The sequence below is a fragment of the Vulpes lagopus genome, chromosome 3 (assembly GCF_018345385.1).
Source record: "Vulpes lagopus strain Blue_001 chromosome 3, ASM1834538v1, whole genome shotgun sequence".
Classification (NCBI taxonomy): Eukaryota; Metazoa; Chordata; class Mammalia; order Carnivora; family Canidae; genus Vulpes; species Vulpes lagopus.
This window is the reverse complement of record NC_054826.1, coordinates 17446355-17464195: the sequence shown is the minus strand read 5'-3', so window position 1 is coordinate 17464195 and position 17841 is coordinate 17446355. Positions and strand designations below refer to the sequence as shown.

General features: G+C 44.0%; 1 long non-coding RNA gene across 1 annotated transcript in view; it reads right to left on the bottom strand.

Moving 5' to 3' along the window:
• Window positions 1–17177, bottom strand: part of LOC121487749 — a 53683-nt gene extending 36506 nt beyond the window's left edge. The window contains exon 1 of the long non-coding RNA XR_005986907.1: window positions 17086–17177. This is a non-coding gene — a long non-coding RNA (uncharacterized LOC121487749). The remainder of the gene's footprint in view (window positions 1–17085) is intronic.
• Between the last annotated feature and the right edge of the window lie 664 nt (window positions 17178–17841).

The window sequence follows — 17841 nt, the reverse complement described above, 5'->3', positions numbered from 1 at the left end:
CAACCATACCTGATACAAGAAACTTCTGTTCCATTTTTTAGAAACTGATATAATTAATAATCAATATTATTACTAGTAAATGTTAATTTATTAATAAAAATCTTTTGAATGCTTCAACTTTACATTAAAATAATTCTTTTCCATTTATCTTACTCATGTACAGCTAGAGTTCTTTTCCTCATGGCTGCTGCAATTCTTTTAAAAAATTGACATCAAATTCAAAAGTTTTGCATAGCAGAAGAAATCATCAACAAAGACAAAAAGGCAATCTACTGAATGGGAGGATATATTTGCAAATGACACATCTGAGAATGTCAGATGAGAAGGGGTTAATATCCATATATAAAGAACTCACAGGAGTCAACCCAAATGTCCATTGATACATAATACATTGATACATTGATAAAGAAAATGTGATATATATTTGCAACGGAATATTATTCAACCACAAGAAAGAATGAAATCTTGCCATTTATGATAAGATGGATGGACCTAGAGGAATTCTGCTAAGTAAAATAAGTTACACAGACAGACAAGTACTGTGTGATTTCACTTACATATGGAATCTAAAAAAAATAACAACAACAAAGACAGAAACAGACTCATAAAGAACAAACCGATGGTTACCAAAGGGGAGAACAGTAAGAGGATGAGCAAAATGCGTGAAGAGGATTAAGAGATACAAACTTCCAGTTACAAAATAAATGTCATGGGGATGAAAAGTATAGCACAGGAAATGTGGTCAATAATATCGTAATACACTTATCGTGGTGAGCACTTTATAATCTATGTAATTGTTGAATCACTATTTTGTGCACCTGAAAATAATTTAATATTACATGTTGACTATATCTCAATTAGACATTTTTATATTTTAAAAATCATAGCCTGAAGAGTATACAAAGTACAGAAATGTGGAATAAAAACGATCCCCAAATAACAATTAAAAAAAAAAAACCTCGTTCACATTCGATCCTTTACCAAATTAAAATTCATTTGGATTATTGAGCAAACACCCTGAGGTGGCTTAGCTTCCATCAGCACAATCAGGTGGTTTTCCTAGCACTCAGCTCTGGCTTGTGAAGACTGAAGTGGTTATGTGGGGTGGAGAGGGAGGATAGGCCCTTGGCACTTCAGAACACCAGCTTCACTTCATTTAAACTCACAGTAGAAAGCAACTCCAAAGTCCTAGGGAATGTAGCCGTTTGTAACTTTGTTAAGGTACCAATCGGAAGCTGGTAGTAAGAGCCCAGGCAGCTGACTAGTAACCATGGCTGGACTCAACTCCAGTGCTCTCTTCTCACTGAAGACACGTACAAAGTAACTGTGGCAGTTGATTTTTAAAAGTTTATTTCTACGTGAAAAATGCCATCAGGTGAGAGATAAAACTGCAGGAAACTTTGGAAAGGTAGTTAACAATAGTTAATGAGCAATGTGAGGGCAAGCACAGGAACATTTGACTCTCTATGGAAACATGAATTAAGAGAAAAATCAAGACTCTGTACATTCTTATTCTCATTTTATTCCCAAATTTGGGGAATCAGAAAGTACTAGAGTATCCTCCTCTGGAGTGTCAATGGTCTATTGTAAACTCTTGCTTACCTACGAGCACATGGGGTGGGAGTCTAATGAGTAAGGGTCCAGAGTGAAGGGTGTTGAGTACCCTGAGACCATGGGCTTGCTGTGGGGGTGGGTAGTAGTTGGAAGCTGAAGAGAGGCTCACTTGGCAATTCTGCCTTTCTAGAGCTGCCTTCCCAAGTGGCTCTCGTTTAACTTCACTGTGGGGGGAGCAGGTCCTACCATTGTGAGTTCACTCTAGAGTGGTAGGTGAGGAAGAGCCGCCTAGGGTCAAGGTTGGACACCAGGCCTTCTGCCTCCCAGATCCCATAAAAGCACACTGGCTGTGGGAGAATACTAATGTCAGGAAACAGACCAGGCATGGAGAGGCCCAGGTGGTGCTGTGCCAGGGGGCTGACAGGAGGTAGAATGATGCCTGTTCTGTGGAGTCATTGGCCAGGGTGATGGATGTGTTTTCCATGGCTCACCAAGCTGTGCTCTTCTTCTCTGCTAGAGCCACCACTGAGGCCCCAAGGACCCAGACCATCAATGCCTTGGGTTGTGCAATTTCCCCTGTCACATCCTTTCCCTAAAATCTAGAGGAATAAATCATCTGTAGATCTTATTGCAAAGGGGCTAAGGGATGGTTTGCCTGTTTGGGTGTACTCTCAGCAGCTCTAAATCTCTGACTAACCATGGCTCCCACATGAGCCAGCAGGAAGGTACTCATACATGGTTCTACAACCATTCACCACTCTGGAGAGAACCCCAAAACTGTCCTTCTTCAGAAAGACTCACTGTCCCATCATGTGCCACATGCCTCATATATTGTCTTACTTATATTTTGTAGCAGCTCCCTTGATAACAACATGGCAAAGTGCTTTTTCTAAGTGAGGAAACCAAAGCTAGAAGTTATGTAATTTGTCTCAGATTGCACCAACACCAAGTGATCTGACTGGGATAGAACCAGGACTAAGTCCTGTGCTCTCTCCATGACAACAAAGGATATTCAATACTCAAGAAATGTACAATATTTTGGAAAGATCTGAATGAGAGTTTGAGCCTCTCCTGCCTACCTGTTCCTGGGGCAGACCTGGAAAATCCCATCAGAGCTGTATCTCTGGGGCCACCTGCCACCTGCCATGTTGATATCCAGGTGATCTGTGCCATCCTGAGGACATCCTTGAAAGTGGCTATGAGCACTGATGCCCCCTGGATCCAGACTTTCCACCACACCCAGTCCTGGACTTCCAGAGACTCAATGTAGCCAGTCTCTCAAAGAAAGCCCCATATCCCAACCTAACAGCTCAGGTACAGAATCTGCAGGACCTTTCTTGAAGTTGGGGACAAATGGGTTGCCTTAGCCTGACTACAAGCCCAGAGCCTCATTTATTCGTTTCCTCATGGCTGTTATACCAAATTACCACAAATTTAGATGTGTGTGTGTATAGGAGAAGAGATTCAGGTTAGGCAACCTGAAGAACTAGCCCAAACAATAAGGATTGGGTTAGACCATTGGGTTAAATTTCCCAGATATGAAAAGAATGAGACACTGAAACCGAATGATTAAATTGTCTTTCCCTGGAAGTTTTTATAATAGAGACCTAGTAGCTAATGTTGTTCACAAATTAAAAAAATAAAAAGAAAAGAAAAGAAAAGGTGATCTGCATCTTCTTCATTCATGCTGTCATATTACTCACCCTTGCAGCCCCAGGTGCCCAGAATGGGGGAGCGGGCAGGGAGGTGAGCTGCCACCAACCTCCTGGAGGGAGCCAGACCCCAGAGTCAGCTCCCAACCTGTGGTTCTCAAACTTTAGTGGGCATCAGAATCACCAGGAGGACCTATTAAAATACAGACTGCTGGCCCCAGCCCCCAAGTCTCTGACTGGCAAGTAGGGCAGTAGGTCACCATGGTGGGATCTGAGAATTCACATTTCTAACAAGTTTCCAGGTAATGCTGGCGCTGCTGGTGGGGACCACACTGGGAAGTGTAGGCGTAAACGGTTTTGGCCCTCGACTCCCATACACGGTAGGATCGAGAAGGGGTCAAGGGTTCCTCCCACCCCCGTGGAATGCCCTGGGGTCTAGAGGATGGCCCAATGCCCCTTCTCCAATTTTTCTGAGAACATTCTCTCAAGAGCTTGCTGAGACTGTGATGTTTCACAAAAGAAGCGCTAGCCGTCTCTCCCTGCCACAGCTGAGATGAGATCTTTTCTCTCTGAAAAGACACTAATCTTGAGCGCTTTGCAGAGGATGTGAACCGCCTGTTTACCAACCTGCCACCGACTTGGCACTGATGTTTGCTTAACCTCTGCTCAGCTGCCGCCTGCTGAGGATTTTCTTGTCCCGCCCTTGGCCAGGTTCACGTTTTTCAAGTTCAGTCCTGAGAAACCTCTTATTTACAGCTTAAGGAATTTGGGTTTCTTTCCTGCACGTGCCTCTTCTGGATTCCCCACGTCTGTTGTTCCCTAGCCCACAGCAGCAGTGGGCCAGAGGATGGGGTTGGCCTGAACCGGCTGTCCTGGCAGGGATGGCTATTATTTTAACACCACAGCAAATTGTTGGCACAAGATGACAATAAAAATCAGCTCATTGTATTACTGTTTTTAAATTCTCTGCAGATAAGGGACGCCCCTCCTCTACCCCTTTGGTCTGCACCTGGGACAGATGGCTCCTGCCCACCCCCACCTGGGTACCTGGGTACACCAAGACCACATAAGGTTGCTGTTCTAGAAGCCGTTGAGTTGAGCACTATCCTTGAAAGGACCACTGTCACAAGGTTCCCTGGGAGCAGGAGACAGGGTCAAGATACCAGTCCCCTTGCTGTCCCAGGAGACTTCATGCTGCCTCCCCTTCCCACCACTACCACTACCACTACCACTACCACCGCCACCCTCCGCAGCCCATCAGTCTCAGGGTCCCGAAACCACACTTGTGCATGTCTGCTTGCTGTTCCCCTCTCTCCTCGGCCCCCCATCTATCAACACCTGCCCAACCTCCTGCCTCTGTGGCTAAATGATCTGCCAAACGCATCATCCTCCCTAAGACCTTCATGGAAAGACAGAACTTATCCCAAATCTTGCTGCAGCTAAAATAGCAGGACTCCTAGGTAGACAGGTGTCTCTTTGCAAAAGCTTGTATTAGTAATGGTGCTAATGAAGCAATCTGTGGCTTTAAGAAGGGTCAATATGGAAAAGGTAGCCTCTGGCCAGCACCCCTCAGGTCACCCTGTGTATATGAATTCTGAATGTCCTATGGCACCAGCCTTCTTTTAATATCCAAACAAAATGTCCTGGCCCCCATCCCATGGAAATACAGTGGCTTCCTCCAGATTCCCAAAAGAGGGCAGGGTTGGGGGGACTCGAGGTCTCCTAGGCACCCCACGTTTAAATTCCCCCTTCAAGGGACTTCTTGGTCTGCCCTCACCATCCTGCCTCCCACATTTGCAGACTCCTCTGAGCATGCACCTGTGCGTGTTCTCCTCCTGGGACGCTACTCCCTCCCCTAACCCTTTCCCCAAAAGAATGGAGAATCACTGCTTTGCATGATCATACTTTCACTGAAGTGTGGGAAAAGCAACAGAAGACAGCTTAAAATTGAATATTAGTCATCAGTGTTCTTAAAGTTGCTGTTCTATCCCTGCCACTCTCACCCTCTCCAGCTGGATCTTTCCTCACTCATCTTCTCCCCATTTTCCAGACACCACATCTCTGTTTCTCCCTCCAGTCTCCTCCAGTCTCAAACTGCCAAGGGAAAACGGAAATTTCTGTTACTTTATTATATAGACATGTTTCAGGCTGAACCACCCCTTTCTAGGGGCCTCTTTTACTCATCTGCCTAATACGGTTTCCTTAACAAAGACCCGCCTTTCCCTGGCATGAAATCCTCTGTTGCCAGCGCACCGGGAAGCTCCAACAGTCATTTCTGTTCTGAAAGACCAAATTTTCCTCCCCTGTAACATAGGCAATTTCCTCTGCTGCCTACAGGCCTCACTTTGATTCCTAAACCATAAGAAGCTTTTCTTTGTGCCAATTCAGTTTTTTCAATTACTTATATATTTTTTTTCATAATTTCGTAAAACCATTTCATATGTTATTGAAAACAAAGAACATGATCCCACACTCTTTCAGGCATTTTCATTTTCCAATGCTCCATTTTAGTCTCTATCCACCCATGCATATTTTAAGATGTTTCTATGTTTTCCTTGTCTGCTTTCTGATTTTACGTACTACAACTCTGCGTCTTCATTGCTATTTTTTAATACCTGCAGAACATTCCATTGGGTTATTGCCTGACAGTTTAGCTACACATTCCCCATAACAAAAGCAGCGACCTTTGTCTGTCTTGTTCACTGATACATCCTGAACAGTGGGAAGTAGTGCCTGGCAAATAATAGGATCTCAATAAATATTTGTTGGAATGAATGAATGAATGAATGAATGAATGAATGAATGAAACAGATTGTTTCTAATATTGTATTGCTTTAGGAAGGATGCAATAAACACCTTCAGGCATACCACATTTTTCTTTAGCTTACTATTTCCTGAATATAATTATTTCTCTGATATTAAAAACTGCAGCAGCAGCAGCAGTTTTAATAAAAGCTGCTCTTAATAGTTAATAAAACCAGCAGGAGCAGCAGTGGTTATAATAGCTAACATTTACTGAGCAGTTACTACATGCCAGGATCTGTGCTAAGCACTTTATACCCAAAATATCATTGACTCCTCACAACATTCCTATGAGAAAAAGACAACTTACACTCATTTGACAGCTAAAAAAGCAAAGGATTGTTATTTGCCCAAGATCACATAGCTTGTACAGGGCAGAGACGGGATTTGAACTAAGGTCAATCCCACTTCACACTCTGAGGTCTTAACTATGATTTATAAGATCAAAGAGTATAAATGAATGTATGACTCTTGATACATACTGCCACGCTGCTTTCAGAAAGGACTGTGGCCATTTATAGACACCTTATTTTAAAGTATATGACCTATAAGTGCATGTACTTCGGTTTTGTTTTTTATTCAGTATGACAACCTTTACCTTTCAATTGTAGTATTTAATTCACTAACATTAATGTAATAATTGACTTATTTGTATTAAAATACCCGACCTTACTATTTGTCCAAACTGTTCTGTGTTCCTTTCCCCTTTTCCCCTTTTTTCTTGCCTTTATCCAGATTGGTTTCATCTTTTTAAATTCCATCTTCCCTTTCTATTAGCTGGGCAGGTATATGTTCTTTTATTCTTTTTAGACGTTATCAGAAAAGGGTTTTTATTATAAAATATCCTGGCACTCAATAAATACAACTATTGGCACATTTTTTGCTAGACATTCATGAATCAACCTAAATTAAATCATCTCCTAGAGCCATTTTCTCCACACATGGCACTGTGGGTCATGGACTCAGGTCCCCCAGAGCATGGCAGCAGAACTCCCTCTGTATAGGCAGTGCCAAATTCTGTCTGTAAAATATTAAGCAGCTCCAAGGCGTTCAATCTAGTACAAACAAGCAGGCGAATCATTTGATACCCAAAATCAGGTGGCCATCGGTGTAAGACACAACCTGAGCACAGGCTGATGGCAGAGATGACCTCAAACCCAGCCCCTGCCACACACAAAGCCCAGCCTGCCTCATGCTGGCCTCACAAACACCAGAAGACTCCTTCTGGGGAAGAGAACCATCTCCCAATGATCTGATGCAAAATGTTGTTCATCTTCAAACATGGTATTGGTAACCCTTCAATTATACATTCGAACCTTGGGCATCCACATATCCCTCATTCATGGCTTTGGACAACAGTTTTATATTTGCATTTGAGATGTTCTCAAAACTTCAAGAATAAAATTAAACCATGTTGCAAAGGGCTGGAGTAAAATGGCTCGAAAATAGCCTAAGACCGTCCTTCTCCCTCTAACCTGCAGCTCACATATCCAGAGTTTGGGGTGGGGTGCCAATTGTCTGAGACCCCAGAGTATCTATGCATCCACATCAGTGGTAAAGTTGTCTAGGAATTCCTAAAAGTTATCTCCCTATGTCCATGGACACAAATAACGAGAATGGAAAATATCTTTCGCCCAGGAAGTAAGCCATTTCGGTTCCTTTAAAGTATGATTTTAAATCTGTTAACAAAGTTTTGCCATTTTGTCTGAAGTCAGGAAGGTCAGTTTGAGGTTAAGCCCAAGTGAATGGTCCCTCATGAAATAAACACAGCACAACCCAGGGCTATGTGCAATGTTATTCTTTTACCTTCTTCCTGGAATTTCAGAGGTTGTGCAAATGGAATACATGAATGGACAAAATAACGTAATGGTGCAAAATAATATCAGGAGTGAAATCTGCTTACTTGAGGATTCAAAGAAATAGAATACACTTTAACTATGGCTCAGCCCATCTCTGCTCCCTGCTCCCTGCTCCCTGATAACCATCCCTTCCCCCCAAAGAAAAACTTACGGTTTCTCTTTCTCTCTTTCCATAAGACTTCTGTTTCTAAAACTCTTTCTTTCTCCCCGCTCCCCTCTCCTATATACACACAGAAAAAGAAACAAGGTGTTAGAACTGGATGGGAGAGCTGGAAAATCAGCAAAGCCAGAGCTTTTCAAACTTCTCTTAAACCAAAGAATCTGATTATTGATTAAAACTTATTTGTAGCAACACCTGGCTGGCTCAGTGGTTGCGTGTCTGCCTTCGGCTCAGGGCGTGATCCCAGGGTCTGGGGATCGAGTCCCGAGTTGGGCTCCCTGCGTGGAGCCTGCTTCTCCCTCTGCCTGTGTCTCTGCCTGCCTCTCTCTGTGTGTCTCTCATTAATAAATAAATAAAATCTTAAAATAAAAAAATAAAATGTATTTGTAAGCTATACTAGCTATGACTGTAATAATGATGTGCAACAAACCACCCCCTAAAATAGAATGTTTTCAACATTTATTCTTATGTTTACAGACCTGCAGTTTGAGGATAAGCTAGTTAGGTGGAACTCAGGCTATGGGTCTGCTATACACATCTCTCATTCTTTCTAGACTGGTAGCTACCTATGGGCATATTCTCCTAGTAAATGGAAGAGCACAAAAAGCAAGACAAATCCTGCAAGCACACTGAAAACTTCTATTCATGTCATATCCTCCCCCATTTCATTGGTCAAAGTAAATTACATGGCCAAGCCGAAAGCCAGTAGACAGGAGAGTGTGGTCTGCTCCAAGGAAGACAGGGGAGGGAGTGATTATTGACTAACAAATAATCCAATCTATCACAGAAATCAAATATATAAAATAGACATAGGTGATTCTTCACTAGTTGAATGAGGAATGAAGGGAGCCTAGATCCCGTGCTCTTTTCTACTCAGAAAGTCCCAGTGAGTCCTCGGCAACCTGGGGTCTTCAAAGAACATGGTGTGAATTGCAAGACAACCCACTCATTGTGCAGATAAGAAAATTGAGATGCAAATAATTATAACAACTTGTCTACCATCTGAGAAGTATCAGGCAGGAGGCCACCAGTGAGAGGACCTTTTCTTTGTTTTCAAACCTGATGACAACTGGTCCTTTTCCAGTCTCTACTCATGGTTACAGAGATTACACCAGTTATATAGTTTATAATTTGTGTAAATTGCTTGCAGGTGGGGAAAATGTTCAGAAACCAGGTAGTATAGCAAAAAGAGAGAGAGAGAGAGAGAGAGAGAGAGAGATGGTTTGGCCTACCAAATCTCAGACGACTCATTTCACAGTACAAAACCCAAAACCAACTCCTATTCCTGGCTACTCATCAATGACTTATGCAGGTTAGAGCAGTGAGAGACAAAATAAGAGAGAACACAACTGAGTTAAATTCTAATGCACCTTTGATAAAGACGTTTCTCAAATTAAGAATAAAAATTATATCATAATTATATTTGTTAGTAAATGAAGCCTTCAGAGGCCAGAGTATTAGGAAGAGGGTAGAAGCTTTCCCAAGGCTCTAAGTCCTGAGCACCAGAGGCATTATAGGGATGACCCAGGGTCTGAGGATGTTGGCCACCAAAGAGATCTGTAGGTCCAGCTAGAGGCTTTAGCAGGCATAGGGGTCAGAAACAGAGAGCAGGGTTAATGTCATGAAAAGAGCCATTTAAAGAGATGTTGGGGTGAATTCAGAGGTATACCAGAGTCCCAAAGAGGGGCTGGTGTTTCCATCTCAACTGAGAAGTCGAGGACTGGGGTAAGAGATGTGAGCCCTTGGGCAGCCCGGGTGGCTCAACGGTTTAGCGCCTCTTCAGCCCAGGACGTGATCCTAGAGACCCAGGACGTGATCCTAGAGACCCTGGATCGAGTCCCACGTCAGGTTCCCTGCGTGGAGCCTGCTTCTCCCTCTGCCTGTGTCTCTGCCCCTCTCTCTCTCTCCTGTGTTTCTCATGAATAAATAAGTAAAATCTTTAAAGAGAGAGAGAGAGAGAGAGAGAGAGAGAGATGTGAGCCCTCTGTGCTTAGGGGCTCAAAAGAACCCAGCTTCTGGGGATGAGACAAAACGGCCAGGCTATTCCTCACCCTGAGACTATCAAGGGCTCTGTGGTCCAGTCTCCAGTGGCCCTCGGCTCAGCTCTAGTTATCTTGCCTCTCTGAGCTGGAAGTGATAAAGCTGAGCGACATGCACAGGCCACTCTTGGTTCTGAAGCTTATACTCCATCTGGGCTACATGTGGCTTTGTCCCATGTCACAAGAACCAAACAATATCACTGAGTTCCTTCCCTATATGGCTCCGAATTCAGGCTGGAACAAGAGAAATCTGTGTGACATCTGGAAGGCAGAGTAAAGCAGTGACCAGTTATGCTCAGGAGGCCCGACTAGGGCACCAGGCAGAGCAGGGGCCCACACACGCCGCCTCAGGCCTGCTGGCTCACCTCGGTCTGGTGGGCACTGGCCAGGCGCACAGCATCTCCCCTGCCCACTGGGTCTCCTGCAGCTCCTCTGATCCTGGGCCAGGGGCACATGTGCCCCCGTGATCATGGGCGTCCACTTGTCCTACGGGTCACCTGTGCTATCAAGATCAGAGGCGGTGAGAGTCAGATGCAAGTTCCAGTTTGTTCCTTCTTGCTTTCCCCCACATCATATCCAGCTTTGCATCCCACATGCAGGCCCTGCTGGCCTGTAGAAACTTTAGGCCCAACATCAGACACAGAGGCAACAGCCTTGCATAGACTTTTCCACTAGCTTTCATGTTGGGTGAGCCTAATCACTATAATAAATCCCTTATTCCATGTCACCTAAAGTAGCTCTGCTTTCCTCACCAAATGCTCACTGATACAGCCAGCTATTCCCATTGCCTCAGCAAATGCAAACAAAGATCCTTCTGTCTTGCCTTCCCGTGTGGTTCCTCTGAACAGAACACTGATCCTTCCTCCCAGCTTCTGCTTTCTCGATTGAACCTTTATCACCACCAAACCCGTATCACCGCCACCTGTACCGCCCCCATATGACCAATACTGCTACCACCATCGCCATCACCACCAGCATCACAACTACCACCAGCACCACTGTCATGGTCACCGTCACCACCACCATTACCAAAACCACCACCACCAGTGCCGTCACCACCAGCACCAGCACTGCTGCCACTGCCTTGTCACCACCAGCATAACTATCACCCCTATTCATCTCCCGTAATTTTCACAGCCATACGGTCAGGCAGGTAAGATTATTCTATTTTACAAATGAGGAACTGAGGCTCAGAGAGATTACATAAGTTGTTAGCAGCCAGGGAGAGACTTAAACCCAGGTCCAGCTCCAAAACCCTTCTTCCTTCACAACACTATATAGAACCTCAGAAACTACATGTGACAGAGCAAAAGAGGGTGGTGGTCAATGAATAAAACAGGAAGCAACACGGTGCTGACTGAGAGGGGAGTGGCAGGGAAACAGCAGCTAGAAAGTGTTAGGCAGGCAAGGAAGGTGGGGATTCAGACAAGACAACCAGAGCAGAGCTGGGGTGGCCCAACCCCCTGGGTGGCAGCTCTGACCCAAAGCCTACCTGGGTTCAGAGATGAAGTAGCTTAGCTTCTGCAGACCTCAAAGCCAGAGCCCCAGAGGAAAGCTTGCTCAGGGCATGAAGGTCAGAGCTCAAGAGGACAGAAATCCCATCTGGCCTCCAAAGGAAGGGACAGTAGGTTAAAAGGGGTGAGGGCCAGAAGTGACCATGAGAAGCACCTGCAATGCCCACTCTGCTTTAGCCAGAATGGTTCTGAGCCCTCACTGCACATTAGAAGTATCTAGAGAGTTTTACACTTAGTAATCCCCAAGCTCCACACTCAAAACCTCTATTATCTTTTTAATGTTCCCCGGTGCACCCTCAAGCACAAGGAGGATTGAGAAGCAAGGCCTTTAACCAGTGCGACACTAGGTTCATGGTTTTCTTCCATTCCAGCCTCCAGACTTCCATCACACCCCGGTATGACCTAGGTGAGCTCCTGAATTAAGTGACTCTAGGGTGGTAAAGCAGAGGAGAGAAAAGGAACCTCCTCAGAATGGAGGAAACAATGAGCCTCATTTTAAACAGAAAAATTCTCCTGCTTCTCATTCGGGGGGTGAAAGACGTAGAGAAGTAATCTACAAATGGAAGCAGTAAGAAAAGGAGGAGCCCCTGCAGTAGGAGGGAGGTGCTGCCCCTCGTCCTCGGCTTTAGGGTGAAGCTGACTTATTTTCTACAACACCCAGGGGCTCAATGGAACAAGAGCAACTGTGAACATTTGCCCAACACTTACCATGTGCCCAGCATTGTGCTAAGTTCTTTACATGTAGTAACTCCTTTAATTCTCAAGGCAACCCCATGTGGGGGATGTTAACATTATCCCCATCATACAGATGAAGAAACTGAGGCATAGAGATGCTAAAGAACTTGCCCAAGCTCACACAAGTTATCAGGGATGTGATGATATCCCAGGAAATATGCCTCCCAAGTCCACACTCCACAGCATCTCAATCCCCAGGGGCCCTGGGATAGGTAATATTATCCTCATTTTACAGGTGGGGAGACTGTGGTTAAGTGACTTTCTCAAGCTGCCACATTTCCCCCACGGGCACAGCCTGGATGGACTTGGAACCTTCACGAGTGGAATGTAGCAGAGCGGCTTAGGGATAGTTGGATCCAGGGGCAGAGAGATATTTCTAAATGCCCATCTCTTCCCCAGCACCACTCCATCCTTCACAGAGGCTACACATGCAATAGCTTTCAAAATAACTGCATTTTTAGAAAAATCTACCCAAGACCCAAGCCAGCATTGGCATGTATGCCAAGTCTGAAAATGACACGTAAATAGAAGGGAAGGGTGAATCCAGCAGCGCTCTAGGTTGGGCAAAACATCTCAGATTATTTGTTTCAAACATTCTGCAATTGGCAAGACCCAAACCACATTTTTCCAAGCATTCCCTTCTCCACCCCAGCCCCACCCCCACTGCCCCGCTTTACATTGTAAGCCCATGTGTATTTCCCCAAAAATGTAATCCATATGTCTCTGATTCGTTTACACTTAACTCATCAAATTGTAGTTTGCTAGAAGTTGTTTGCTGCCCATGAAGCCTTCCGAGACTGTCTGTGGGGCCTCCAAAAGTCTTTTTCGGCCTCTTCGAAATAGGAAGCTACATTTAGCTAATGGCAAATGGAATTGAAAATGTTGGCAATAGGAGAGAAGATGCTCTGGGACCAGAAAGTTTATTCTTATTCTCCACACTGCAGAAGAGCAAGGAGAATCCCCCCGAAGTGGTACTTCAAGGTCCTAGAAACTTGCTCCGGTTGGAACACCAAGGCCAGGGTTGGGTCCAATTTTGTTTTCAGCCACATTCACAGTCCCTCTGTTGCCATGGGCCATGAAGTGGCTCTGGAATGTAACGGAGAGCCAGCAGCATGTCCCTGACCTGGGTCACCGGTGATCCTGATGGTATCAACTACTTTGGTGGAACTAAACCCTGTATACTGGGTTTCTACCTTGGCAGCCAAAGATCTTACAAGGTCTGTTTTTCTATCTGTCTTAAAAAAAAAAACACGCACACATATAGACAACAAACCAAACACTTCTCAAAACAAACCATTATATCTGATACGGTTTAACTCATCCATGTTTTTTGGCTTTAGCAAAAGGTTCTAGTTTGGGGTTTGTTTTTTTTTTAATTGCTTAAGTTCAGCTCACTTATGTCCTTTGGGAAAACTGATCTATGTAAATGTGATTTAACTAAAGGGGTTTGAGCCATTCACATGTGTTTTACATTTTCTAATCATCCTGAGCTCTGTACATAGTGAGCAGACTGAAAAATGATGGTGGTCTCATTTCAACATCAATTTTTAGCCATTCTATCTCCCAAGAATGCCGAGCGACGCCTGGAGAGAATCTCACTTCCTATTTCCAGACGATCAGAAGTTGGTATGTACGAAACCCCTGGACGTGTGTGAAGTTGCCTGGATGAGCAGAAGACTCATAAGAAGACAGAAATTCTTTAAGACATCTCCATTCTTAAAATTGGCCAAAACTTTAGCAGAGATTCACTTTAAATGCTCTATTTCCCTGATTAAATTAAATTCAACAAACATTTAAGAAATGCCTACTGTATTAGTTTCTTATTGTTGCATAACAAATTACCACAACTTCAGTGGCTTAAAACAACATACATTTACTATCTCATAGTTTCCGTGGGTCAGGAGTCTGGGCATGGCTAAACTGGGTCTCTGCTCAGGCTCTCATAAGGTTGCAATTAAGGTGTCAGCCGGGCTACATTCCCATTCCAGAGGCTTGAATGAGGAAAAATCTACTTCCAAGTTCATTTGCCTTGTTGGCAGAACTTACTTCCTTGTGGCTATATGGCTGAGCTCCCCATATTCTTGATAGCTGTTGGCCATGAACTGCTCTCAACTCCTAGAGGCCACTCTCATCCTTGCCATGTGGGCCCATGGTATTAAAACATGCATGCTTGCTTCTTCAAAGCCAGAAGAGGAATCTTTTCCTTTGGGAAGGTCTAGGCTAATTTAAAGACCTTTCACCTGATTATGGCAGGCCCACCAGTATACTCTCCATTTGGGTTAATTCAAAACTGACTGACTTGGAAACTTATTTATATCTGCAAAATCCCTTTCCTTAGCCATATAATGTAACCCAATCAGGTTAGTGACATCCTTCCTATTCATAGATCTCATCCACATTCAAGGAGGGGGAATTCCATAAGGTGTGTCTACTGGGGAGGTGGCAAGCTTAGGGGCCTGGGGCTCTTAGAATTCTGTACACCTGTACAAGAGCATGGTGCTACCTAAGTTACAAATCCTACCTATGAGTTTCATGAAACTCATACCCTGACAAGGGCAGTGGATATGCAACAAATAACTACTTCATGAGATATGTTCTGTAATAGAAATATGTTCAGTGTTCAGAAATAGCACAAAAGTGGTCACACAGAAACTGAGATTTGTGAGATAAATAGGAGTTCACTGGGCAGCAAGAATGGGGAAGAGGTTATTAAGTGGGATTGGCTTGAAAATAATATGGTGTGGTTAACATTACCAGAAAGTTGATTTTGCTAACAGTTAAGCAAATGTGCTGAGTATTTTGATTTACCTTCTTAAAACAACAACAAAAAGAAGAAAATGAATTGCTTTAAGCCTGGCTGATGGACCGTGTGTATGCATGTGTGAGATATGCTGCATATGACTCCCTGATTTACAGCAACCATGAAAAGAACACTGAGGGGGGAAATGTATAATAAATTAACACTCTAGCTGCTATGGACTGAATGTTTGTGTACCCTCAGAATTCATATACTGAAGCATGATGGCACTTGTAGCTGAGGTCTTTGAGAGGTAATTAAGTCACAAGGGTGGGGCCCTCATGGCGGGATTAGTGCCCTTTATAAAAAGAAACATGAGAGAAGTGCTCTTTCTGTCATGTGAGGATACAGTAAGAAGGCAGCCATCTGGAAGCCAGGAAGAGGGCCCTTGCTAGAACCCAGTCACGCTGGCACTCCGACCTGACTTCCAGCTTCTGGAACTGCTGGAAATAAATGTTTGTTGTTTAAGCCACCCAATTTATCTTGTTATTGCAGCCTGAACCGACTGAGGTAGTAGCCCTCAGAGCAAATATGCTCTTGGGTCTCTTTTGGAACAGACAGACCTTTTCCAATCAGAAGCTCCCCTGGAAATGGTGTTTCATTCCAGAAAAGTGGGATTCCAGAAAAGTCCACCTCTACAAACTTAACATCAGGAGAAGCCAAGGCAACTTCTGTGTCGCAGAGCACCGAGAACGGCAACAGAGGCTGGACGCGAAGACAGGCCACTCCCAGCGCATGGGGTGGTACACGCTGACCTGCACCCCACATCCCAGCACTTTCGTAACTTGAAACAGGACTCATTTTTGAAGCTGGAAGCCTCAGATTCTCCCACCACAATGTATAAACACAGGCCAGAAAGGAAATGCCTCTAAAAAACACAGTAGTCTCTATGTCAACCTCAAAATACGTCTTGAGCCACTAGGAGGATGACAATACTGCAAAGGAAAGGCAACCAGCGTGCAGGTGGGTTTGGCTGATGGGGTTCATTTTCATTGTCAAGTCCAACTGCGGGGGATTTCCTGATTATTCAGACTTGCTGGGGCTGATTCGCCTCTCTGTGGGCCTCTGAAAAGCCCCCACGGCAGAGGGAGCCCTTGAGACACAACATGAAGAGGCCCGTGTTCCTGTTTCCACTCAATCCATTCTTCCATTTACCCAGGATTGCTGGAGGACAAGTTTTCCACTTATTGGATAAATGGGTTTTCCAGACAACAGAAAAACTTGCCGGCTACAAGATGTTTACACTTTATTATTTAAATATCGGAACTGGGGATCCTGGGGTGGCTTAGCTGTTTAGCACCTGCCTTTGGCCCAGGGCGTGATCCTGGAGACCCGAGATCGAGTCCCACGTCAGGCTCCTAGCATGGAGCCTGCTTCTCCCTCTGCCTGTCCCTCTGCCTGCCTCTCTCTTTCTCTTTCTCTCTCTGTGTCTTTCATGAATGAATTAATAAATAAAATCTTAAAAAATAAAAATAAATAAATATCGGAACTGCTCCTAAGATACTGGCACATAGTAAAAGCAAGGGCCCTGGGGTCAAGATGTCTGGGTTTGAATCCCAGCTCCACTACATGCTCACTGTGTGACACTGGGCAAGGGAACTAACTTCTCTGTGTCTCTGGGGATGGTCTCTACTTCATAAAATAGTGGTGAGGGTTGAATTTAAGTCAAGGACATAAAACACTCATGTACCTGGCACATAATAATAGTCATCCTATAAGTATTGCCGTTATCAACTATAAAACAAATGTAAAATATAAAAGATAAGGGAGGCTTTTCTCCTCAGGGTCATTTTCATAAACACTAAACAAAACACTGTGTGTGTGTGTGTGTGTGTGTGTGTGTGTGTGTAGTTTATACTACATGCTACTAGACTGGCTCCCACTAAATATATATAAAAACACACATGCATATATAAATATATAAAAATATGCCTCCATGACCCACTGAAACCTATTAGGAAGATGACATTTACCCCAAATGACTTCAGAAGGTGGTTTTTAATGCCTTGTGTTTATCCTTGCCTCTTCTCTCTGGTCTGTTAGCCACAGTCACATCTGGCTGGCTGCCTTCTCCTCTGAGTTGTTCTTCTCTGCTTCTATGGCTGGGAAACCAGATTACAAAGCTTGCTATAACTGTGGGTAGAATAAAAGCACAGAGATCCGAATAGCATTTAGCTTGCTTTCTGCATCTTGAACATACTCTAAATCTGTGGTTTCCTTCACATGTCCTTCATGCTCTGTGGGCACATCTCAGGGGCCCCCATGGTGAGGCGAGGGATAAGTCAGAGGGATGTTCACCCAGAAAGGCTCCAAGCCCTCCACTCACACTTCAACCAGAAAGCTCTGATAGATGTTTTATGTAACAGAGTTCTGCATACAGTGCCATTTGAAAAAAGAAAGTCCCACTAAGGCAATAAATAAAATGACAGCTACTGTTCTACAGAGTCATGTTTGCCAGATAAATGACATCTGGACATACACTCTTCTCTGGATGTTTGAAATATCTCAAATATTAAAGAGAGTCACAAGCCAAACGATCACTGGGAATTAAACATAATAAGAATTCCTACATGATAAATGAGACTAGACATCTATAGAAAGCATTTCCAAATAAGCCACCATACATTATGATTTGTAAAAAAAAAAAATTTAATGAGATTAGGCTAATGTCATGTCTCACCGGAGACCACCAAGTTAAAAGTAAATAAATGTAAAATGAGTTATAATTT